This window comes from Sturnira hondurensis, unplaced genomic scaffold, assembly GCF_014824575.4.
Source record: "Sturnira hondurensis isolate 20B ecotype Veracruz unplaced genomic scaffold, ASM1482457v3 Scaffold0019216, whole genome shotgun sequence".
Lineage (NCBI taxonomy): Eukaryota > Metazoa > Chordata > Mammalia > Chiroptera > Phyllostomidae > Sturnira > Sturnira hondurensis.
Window position 1 is genome coordinate 1,570,052 of NW_028091847.1, and position 11,170 is coordinate 1,581,221.

The following is an 11,170-nucleotide window of genomic DNA, read 5'->3' on the forward strand; positions in this document are numbered from 1 at the left end:
TTACACAATAAAAACGGGGTCATGCTTCTTTGTATACTCCCCATCATTGGGCTCAATGACCAGAGTAGCTATGTAAACATTCAATAAATATTTGCTAATTAACACAGAAACTGGAAGATTAATTTGTGTTGCAAATTATATATATCAGTTTTATTGCCTGTAATTGTTGAGCTTCAGAGAATGTTGTTTCACAGCGCTTAGGAATCTATGCCATAATAAGCCAAGTTACAATTGAGTTCTACCTTTATTTAATCAGACTTGTCAACTACTGCTCATTATATTCATCTTTCAGGTATCTGATTCTTTGAGTCCCAAAAAAAGCCTTTTTTGTCCTGCTCAGCTACTAGGTTCCCTGTTAATACGAACCCATAACATTGTTCTCTTTTATTACACTTACCACATTGCTATCGTTTTGTCAGTGTCTGAACCACCATTCCCTTCCCTGCACTGGAATGCAGGTTCTGGGAGAGCAAAGACCAGATCTGTCTTGTTCACCATTGTATTCCCAGTGCCTAATTACATAGCAGTTAATCAACCCACCAATCCAGCCAGCCAGTCATCCCATCTCTCCTTCCCTAAGTAAAGAGCCAAGCAACACTGCTTCCCAGAGCGTCCAAGAGCAGTTCTGGTCATTCAAAATAATATGTGGTTAGCCGTGCCACCCCACAAAGCCAGCTGCCTTGCAAGTGCCAAAGTTTACATCTAGGTACAATTTTTTAAAACCCATAACACCAATTTTATTTTTTTGTGATCATTTTGCCCATGTGTAACATGACGCAAGCTCCATGATTTCAGATGTTTCATGTTCATGTCATTTTATGTCAGTTCAGCCTATAGGCCAAGATGAAAACAGTGGGAATGTATCATTGTCCATGCAATTTACAGGAATTCAACAATTATCTTCAGCAAAAGGAAAGAGAAAAATGATTCGCACAGAGTCAAAGACTGTGTATACTGTTCCACTCAATAACTGCCCGCTTCAGAGTGAGCCTGGGAGAGGAAATGGACATCTGCTGTCCTTTTGGTCAGCCTCAGCATTTGCATGCCACATACACAAGCAATCAATTTCACCTGCGCTCAAATAACAAACCGCATGCTGTTCCAACGTGGAGCAAACACTGGCTGCGGTAGACTCCCTGAGTGATCCTGTGTCAGTCTTCAAGAGGACTCTTTCCCTGGGTACTCTGAGGGTATTCAATTTTCAAGGAACTTTTCAAGGGCACTCAATTTCACCTTACTCAGGGACTTCAAATACAGAGCCTGTATTAGATGCATTGCTACTATATACTGAGATGAGCTGCTTACCTGCCCCTGAGTTTCTTTCCAAGGAGAGGCACATTTAAGTAATTACAGCCCACAGTGCTCAGAGCTGCCACTATGAAAATACCCAAACTGCTGTATCTTTTTTTTCTTCTTTTGGTAAATGTCTAAATGAGAAGAGTAATAATTTAAACCTTAGGAAGTATATACAGAACAACAAATGTTAAAAAGAAAAATGAAGGAAAGGAAGAGTGCCTGATATGGAATATTCTCGAGGAATCCATGTGTTGGGGCAAAAAACTAGCCTCAACAAATTTAAAAAGATTGAAATCATACCAAGCATAGTCTCCAACCACAACACTTTGAAAATGGAAATCAACTTCAAAGAGAAAGCTGGAAAAACCACAAATATGTGGATATTAAACAACATGCTACTGACCAATGATTGGGTCCAAGAAGTAATAAAAGAAGAGATCAAAAGCTACATAGAGACAAATGAGACGGACAATATGACATATTAAAATTTTTTGGATTTAGCAAAAGTGGTTATAAGAGGAAAGTTTACAGCATTACAGGCCTACCTCAAAAAAAAACAAGAAAAATCTCAAATAAACGACCTAACATTTCACCTTAAGGAATTAGAAAACAAAGAACAAACAATGCCCAAAGTCAGCAGAAAAAAATAATAAAAATGAGAACAGACTTAAGCAAAATAGAGAATACAAAGACATCAGAAAAAAATTAATGCAACAAAGAGCTGGTTCTTTGAAAAGATAAATAAAATTGATAAATCTCTGGCCAGAGTCTCAAAGAAAAAGGGAGAAAAGACTCCAACACCCGAAATGAAAGAGGAAAAATAATAATGGACACTACAGAAATGCAAAGGACTATATAAGTATATGAAGGCTATATACTACCAAATTCAATAACTTAGAAGAAATAAACAAGTTCTTAGAAATATGTAACCTTCCTAGACTGAATCATGAGGAACTGGAAATTCTGAATAGACTATTCAGTAGTAACAGTCATCAAAAACTTCTCCAAAAATGAAAATCTAGGACCAGATGATTTCACTAATGAATTCCACAAAATGTTCAGAGAAGATTTAACACCTATGCTTCTGAGACCCTCCCAGGAAAGAAGAGGCGATATTTCCTACTCATCACCCTAATACCAAAACCTGGCAAGGACAACTCAGGAAAATGACAAACCAATATCTCTTATGAATATACCATATTTTACCACGTATATGAGAACTTTTTGCACAAATTTTTCAGGGAAAAATAAGGATGCGCATTATACATGGGTAGTACCTGAAATACCCTGTATCTGTTCTTGTATTCTGTAATTATTTGTTACATAAAATTTCTTATACCATACTATGTTCAAAAATAAATGCTAAAATTCCATTATAACCTAAAAAACACAAATATCCAAATATAAGTAAATAAATAATTGAATAAAAAATTTAAAACAAAAGATTTTTTCCTGAACATTTGGGCCAAAAATGTGGGAGCACATTATACAGAGTGAGGGGTGCACATTATACATGGCAAAATACGGTACATGCAAAAATTCTAAACAAATTACTAGCAAATTGAATAAAACAATACATTAAAAAGACAATACATCACCATCAAGTGGGGTTCATTAAAGGGGCACAAGGATGGTTCAACATACACAAATCAATGTAATACACCTCTAACAAAATAAAGGATAAAATCATATGTTCATATAAATAGATGCAGAAAAAGCACTTGACAAAATATATCATCATTTATGATTAAAGCCTTCAAAAAATGGGTACAGCAGGAAAGCACCTCAACATAAAGGCCACATATGACAAACACTCAGCTACCACACTCAATGGTGAAAAACTGAAAGCTTTTCCTCTAAGATCAGAGAGAAGACCAGTGTGCCCACTCTCACCACTGTCATTCAACAACATACTGAAGTCCCAGGCAGAGCAATCAGGCGAGAGAAAGAAATAAAAGGCATCCAAATTGGGAATACAGAAGTAAAACGGTCACTTTTTGCAGATGACATGAATCTATACATAAAAAGCCCTAAAGACTTCACAAAAAAACTATTAGAAACAATAAACAAATGCAGTAAAGTAGCAAGACACAAAAATCAATGTACAAAAATCCCTTGTATTCCTATATAACAATGAAATATCAAAAAAAAAGAAGACAATTCCATCTTCTATTGCAAGAAAAAGAGTAAAATACCTAGGAATAAACTTAACAAAGTAGTGAAGGACCTATATACTAAAAACTATAAGACATCATTGAAAGAAATTGAAGACGACACAAAGAAATGGAAAAATATTCAGTGTTCATGAGCTGGAAGAATCAACATAGTTAAAATGGCCACACTACCTCAAGCAATATACAAATTTAATGAAATCCCCATCAAAATCCCACTAGCATTTTTCAAAAAAAAAAAAAACAGAACAAAAACTATTAAGTTTGTATGGAGCCATGAAAGGCCCTGAATAGCCAAAGGTCCCACAGACCAGTGGAACAGAATTGAGAGCCCAGAAATAAACGACATGTATGTGGGCAACTAATTTTTGACAAAGGATCCAAAAACACACAATGGAAAAGGAAAGCCTCTTCAATAGCCACACATAAGAGAATGAAATTAGACTGCTATTTGATACCATACACAAAAATAAATTCAAAATGGATTAAAGACTTAAATATAAGACCTGGAAAAATAGCCCTGGCTGGTGTGGCTCAGTGGATTGAGCGCTGGCCTGAGAACCAAAAGGCCAGCAGTTCGATTCCCGGTCAGGGCACATGCCTGGGTTGCAGGCCAGATCCCTAGTGGGGGCACATGAGACAACCATACATAATGTTTCTCTCCCTCCCTCCTCCTCTCTCTAAAAATAAATAAAATCATAAAGAAAAAAGACCTGAAACAATAAAATACAAAGAAGAAAAGATATGTACTAAACTTACGGATCTTGGTATCTGAGATTTTATGAACTTGACACCAAAGGCAAGGGAAGTAAAAGCAAAAATAAAAGGGGGGGGACTAAAAAGCTTACAGACAATAAAAGAAACTTTTTAAAATTATATTTTGATTATGTTATTAAAGTTGTCCTGATTTTCCCCCCTTTGTCCCGCCTCCACCCAGCATCCCCATGCCCTCAGGCAAACCCCCACTATTATTCAAGTTCATGGGTCATGCATTTAAGTTCTACGGCTACTGAATTTCCTATACTGTACTTTACACCTTCGTGGCTATTCTGTAACTACCTACTGGTATTTCTTAATCCCTTCACTTCTTCACCCATTCTGCCCCTTTTCCATCCCATCTGGCAACCATCAAAATGCTCTCTGTACCTATGTCTCTGTTCTTATCTGCTTAGTTTGTTCCTTAGATTCAATTGTGGAAGGGTATTTATTGCCATTTTACTGTTTATGATTTTTATCTTTTTAAAAAATAAGTCCCTTTAACATTTCATATAATAATGGTTTGGTGGTGATGAACTCCTTTAGTTTTTTTCATGTCTGGGATGCTCTTTATCTGCTCTTCGATCTAAACAACAGTTTTGCTGGGTAGAGCAATCTTGGCTGTAGGTCCCTGCTTTTCATGACTGAATATTTTTTGCCAATCCCTTCCAGCCTGCAAGGTTTTTTTTTTTTGAGAAATCAGCTGACAGTCCTATGAGAACGCCTGGGTAGGTAACTAACTTCTTTTCCCCTGCTGCTTTAAAGATTCTCTCTTTATCTTTAACTTCTGGCCTTCTAATTATGATGTGTCTTGGAGTGGGCCTCTTTGCCTCCATCTTGTTTGGGACTCTCTGTGCTTGCTGGACTTGCATGTCTATGTCCTTCACCAAGGCGAGTTTTCTTTCATTATTTTTTCAAATAGATTTCCAATTTCTTGTTCTTTCTCTTCTCCTTCTGGTGCCCCTACAATGCAAATGTTTGACCTATTGAAGTAGTCCCAATGGCTACTCATACTGTCCTCATTTTCGTTATTCTTTTTTCTTCTTCTTGTTTTTTGCTTCCCTATGTTCCAAATCATTGATTTGAATCTTGGCTTCATCCACCCTACTGTTGTTTCCCTGTAAATTGTTCTCTATTTCAATTAGTGTATCCTTTGTTTCTGACTGGATATTCTTTATGCTGCTGGATATTCTTTATTCTGACTGGATATTCTTTATGCTGCTGAGCCTCACTAATTTCCTTGAGCACCCTAACAACCAGTGTTTTAAACTCTGCATGTGACAAATCACTCGTCTCCATTTCATTTAGCTCTTTTTCTGGAGTTTTGATCTGTTCTTTAATTTGGGACATGTTTCTTTGTCTCCTCATTTTGGCAGCCTCCTATGTTTGTTTCTTATGTATTAGGTACAGCTGCTTACACTCCATGTCTTAGTAGTATGGCCTGATGTAGTAGGTGTCCTGTAGGGTCCAGTGGCACAGCCTCCCCTATCACCCAAACTGGGTACTATCGAGGTGTGTCCTTTATGGGGGCTGAGTGTACCCTCCTCTTGCAGTTCAGCCTTGCCTGATTTTGGTAGGTCAATGGGAGGGATTTAGTCAAGCTAGTCAGCTGCAAGGATTGGCTCTGACCACTGTCCACCAATCTTTGCCCTCCATGCTCAGCTATGCTGGTGCAGGGTGGTGGTGCTCTGGCATGGCCTGTAGCTGTCCACTGGGTGCACTGGCCCTGGGGTTTCCTGGGAAATGCAGGCCAAGGTCAGCCCCCACCCATATTTTTCCTGTGGCCATCCTTCTTGAGCTATTAAGCAATTCGAAATGGCTCCTACTTGTGCTGGGCTTGGAGATTCCCAAGTGAAGCCATGCTGTGATTCTAGGCTGGTTGCTGCTAATGCCAGGCCTGTAGCTCACTGAGGCCAGCTGTTGCTTATTTGAGATGATTTAGGAAGATATGAAGCATGAGCCAAGACCAGCCATTTATATGAAAAAGCAGCTTGAGTGGGCCTGTAAGTTGGGTGTGGCATAGTCTCTGGTGATCTCCAAGGCGGGTCATACAGTGTCAGCCAGGCTGAGTCTCAGATATGGCACCAGCTTGCCATCTCTGTGGGGGGAAGGGCTTAGAAAAGGGGCAATGGCCTCTGCTTGCCTTGATGCCAGACTCTTCTGTTTCTCCCTGTATGACACTGGTGCCTTTCAAGCTGCTACACTGGTGTTGGAGCTCAGAGGGAGTGGGTCTGAGCAGGTGAGTCCATGTTGGGTTTTTTAAGAGAAACTGCTTGGGGCTCCAGAAGTTTGTTCCACTGACTCAATCCCCACTGGTTTTGGCAGCCAGAAGTTCTACAAACTTATCTTCCTGGCACTGGAACCCTGGACTAGGAGGCCTGGGAGTGATGGTTGTTCTATATTTTAGTTGTAATTTTTATGTGGCTGTACAAAGAGGCAAGCCATATCTGCCTACACCAACATCTTGACTGGAAGTTTTTAGAAATGTTCAACAAAACTAAATTTTCTCCCAACCAAATGGGAGAAAATCTTTGCATACCATACCTCCTACAAGGGGCTAATATCCAAAATATACAAAGAATTCATACAACCCAATGAAAAAGAAACAATCCAATTAAAATATGAGCTGTGAGCCTGAACAGATACTTTTCCCAAGAAGACACAGAAATGGCCAATAGATATATGAAATGATGCTCAACTTCACCAGCTGTAAGGAAAATGCCAATCAAAATCACAATGAGATACTATCACACACCTGTTAGAATGGCTATTATCAGCCCCAGCTGTTGTAGCTCAGTGGCTTGAGCGCAGGCCTGAGAACCAAACCACCATGGTTCGATTCCCAGTCAGGGCACATGCCTGGTTGAAGGCCAGTTCCTAGCAAGGGACGCACGAGAGGCAACCATACATTGATATTTCTCTCCCTCTCTCCTTCCTTTCCCCTCTAAAGATAAATAAAATTAAATTTAAAAAATAATGGCTATTATCAGTAAGATAAGAAATAACAACTGTTGGAGATGATATGGAGAAAAAGGAATCCTCATACACTGCTATAAATTGGTATACCTACTACTGAAAATAGTACAGAGATTCCCCTAAAAATTAAAAATAGAGCTACGGTATGACCCAGCAATTCCTCTTATGGGTATTACCCCCCAAATTTGAAAACATTTATCCATTAAGATATCTGCACCCCTATGCTCACTGCAGCATTTATATACATGGTAGCCAGGACATGCAAACAACTTAAGTGGTATTCAATGGATGACTGGAAAAGATGTGGATAATATATACACACACACACACACACACACACACACACACACACACTGGAATACTACTCAGCCATAAGAAAGGATGAAATACCGCCATTTGTGAAAACATGGATGGATCTTGAGAGTTATCATGCTGAGCACAATAAGTCAGATGGAAAAGGACAAAAACCATGTGATTTCAATATGTGTGATATAAAACAGAAAGCAACAAAGCAAAAAATAAAACACACTCAGAGACACAGACTACAGACAGGTGGTTACCAGAGAAAAGAGTGGAGAAAAAGGATGAAGAGCATAAAGGGAGTCAAATATACGGTGACAGAGGGAGATGACTTTGGGTGGCAAGCACATAATGCAATGTACAATGTATTATAGAACTGTACACTCGAAACTTACATGATATTAACCAACGATATCTCAATAAACTTAAAAAATAAATGACATTTAAAAAAGAATGAGTGCCTGAAACCTCCCTGTGCATAGTTCTAAGTTACTACTGTGAATTGTCAGACACAATTCTGATAGTCCCACTCTAGAAAACAAAAATCTAAATCCTCTGTAACAAATACAGAACAAGAACTAAGACTACAAATATCTATATTATGTATAAATCCTAACATTATTCATTCAGCTTTATAGCAATATGTGTATGAGGCAATAAGTAAAATGAAAGAGAAAAATTACATTGCTTTCCAGCTTCTAAGAAGTTCCCCACTATTATAAAAAATCTCAAAAAAAAAAGAATCTATCAAAGACCCACCCCAACCTCCAATAACTCCTCCAGTACATGGGCCTTGTGTAGGCTGACATATATTCTGACACTGAACTGGTATGAGTGAAAACTTAAAATCACAGAAGATAGGATTCCAGTCAGTTGTACGCTGAGTAGATGGTGGCCTTCCCACACACCTTAATTAACTACCAATTAGTTAATTGTCACATTAATTTGTCTTAGGTATCAAGGAGGATGTAGAATCACAAGAGATTTGTTTTTATTTTTATTTTTTGAAAGAGCAAGAGGAGGCTTCTTGCTGAACTGCAGAGGAAAAAAAGAATTTGATTACACTTAAAACATCCCAGCACCTTCACCACCTTTCCTCTGGAAAATTGCTCCACTCCAACCATGTAGTTGGTGGTGCTGTCAATCAAGTAATGTATCTGCCTAACCAGAAGAGTAGGCAGAAAACATTCTTATGTCCAATTTGGCCAATCAGTGCCCTTCCCTGAGTTCTGTAAATAATAAAGGTAGGAGTTTTCTCTTTTCTCTGGGTGCTTAGAAACCTGGAAGATGTAACACAGGGGCTGTTATATAGAACGGAAATAATTCAAACATTAATTCAAAGTTTAGTTAAGAACAGAACAGTTTAATCTTACAAATATACACACATGACACTTGAAGCTGTGGGTCAAGAGAACATACTAACTAACATCTGTGAAAAATACTACAAAATCAAAAGTTAAGCATACTTCATTAAGTCCAAAAGGCCTTACTTTTCATTCACATACATAACTGACATTGGTGTCTCAGTGGTTGAAATATCTATGAAAAGAGTGAGAGGAACAGCTAAAAATCATCAGGACTTTCCAATATCCTGAAAGACAGGAAACATCTATCTGCTTAGAAGCTGTTTGAAAAACATCCATCCAAGTGCAAAGGAAATATATACAAGACAGTCAATGTATTATCTTTATGCTTCATTTTATGGAACAGGCCAGCTATTGCTAAGGGATTCAGTATCTACTCTCCGCTTAAATTTAGCCATGGGCAAGCCCATATCTTACACAAACATATGTAAGTCCTCCATCCCCATTTATATTAGATGTACTTCAAACACACACATCTGACACGTAATTATCTCCCCATTACATACATCTGTAGTACAACTGGTCACAAGTTAACATCCATGTTTGTTTGGCGTGGGATTTTTCTTTGGAGCGGGGAGAGGGAGGCTGCTCAGGAGGGTATGGTAAAGGGTGGGCAATGCAGAGGACACAAGCCTTCCTGCCCATTCTAATAGGGAGGGTGCATACCTATTTGGAGAAGGATCCCCAAGTGTTCTTGATTACCCATGGTCCTCGAGCCTCTCTCGCTGATCCTACTTCATCCCACCCTAACCTCCTTTGAAACACACCTAAACACTTCAAGCTACTGATTCCTTCCTTCTCCAGGTGCCATACCTGAGAAAACTAACCAGAACACACGAGTTGCCTCGAACATTAGAGATCCATCTGTCCCTCACTCTGGGGTAAACCTTACAAGCAGAGAAACTGGAATCAGCCTTACAGAGTGCGCACCAATACTAAAAGGTGGACACCCCACCAAAGCTCCCGCCTCACACTTGGGGAGCATCCTCATCCTATGCCCCAGACCCGAGAAGCGGGCTGTACCCACAGTTCCATCGGGGCAAGGGGTGTGATCACCGGCCTCCTACTCTCACAATCCGGGGAGCAGGTGCACCTGTCTCTCAACCTCCCATTCCTTAGTAACCAACAAGTGGAAACTGCTCGATCCAGATCCAGACCAAAGGGCACACCCTTCCGCCCCAGAGTGAACCTCGCCGGGCCGATGGGCCCCAGTCCAGTTAGCCCGTCACGGGCTGTTCCATCAGCTATCCGAGGCCGCACTGCTGTCGCGCAGGGAAAAGGGCAGAGGCTCAGTGACCCGCTCGCATTCTCTTCGCGTGCTCAAGAACAGACGCTCACTACTGCCCCCACCCCCACCGGCCCATTCTCGGGCGATTCTTTACCTGAGCTTGTAGCCGCTCCAGCCCTGGACCCCCACCCACGTGACCACGCCCCCTGCTTTAGCCTCACGCACGCGCAGTATTTACCATTCCTGGCCACGCTTCCGCTTTCCTCCGTTCCCCCAATTCTCTCCTGGGCGGTCCACCCCTCCAGGCCACGCCCTCAATTAAAGGGCCAGAAATACACTGGCTTACCCCAGGGACTTAATGGGTGATGAACGTCTTCGGCGATTCACCGTAGGCCAGTAACTATCGGTCCTTGAGATGAGAAGATAAACCCTACTCCACCTCTGTCAATGAATTTACTTAGCCTGTAAGGAAATGAGCCAACTATCTTCAGCGATCCCCAAGGGGCAACTGGTTCCCAGGCCTTTGGAGTTTGCAACCAGTAATTTTTTCTTTCAATCTTTTAAAAGACGAGCATAGAATTACCAGCTTTTTATTTTTCCAAGTAAAGACAGTAAACACACACACACACACACACTAAAAACCTTCTATTATTTTCTAATTTATCAACATTGTTCACAAAAAAATACATCTTAACACCAAAATATGAGAGAGACACACTCTCAAATCTAGGGAATATCTTTTAATTGGATAAAAACATACATTGATTTGTCTCATTCCTCCTGAAAAAAGAAATAAAAGGTTTTCTTAGAGGCACCACTGTAGATTGGCCCCAGGGAACATATGTTCAAGAAAATAGAAGGATGAAGAACCCCACAACACGCTCCTGGAAGGAGGTACAGAAAATATTCAGTTGGGCAGAGTATCAGCAAGGTTCACCACACTTTTGGGCTTTTGAAGGACCCAAAGGTGGGTGAGACACAGACCTGCCCCCTGGTACTCTTTGTCTAAGAACTCAGTGTACAGACATAGCCATACAAGGCAGGCTGAGTGGTATAAGAAAGGTATGACACCATCATTT

At 40.1% G+C, this 11,170-nt stretch overlaps 1 protein-coding gene across 3 annotated transcripts in view; it reads right to left on the reverse strand.

Annotated features, from left to right (window-relative positions):
* VPS8 (VPS8 subunit of CORVET complex) overlaps positions 1-10,315 on the reverse strand; it is a 253,317-nt gene extending 243,002 nt beyond the window's left edge. For all 3 annotated transcript variants that reach the window (XM_037027629.1, XM_037027628.1, XM_037027630.1), the window contains exon 1: positions 10,246-10,315. The gene's annotated coding sequence lies outside the window, so the exon portion shown is untranslated. The remainder of the gene's footprint in view (positions 1-10,245) is intronic.
* Positions 10,316-11,170: the final 855 nt, after the last annotated feature.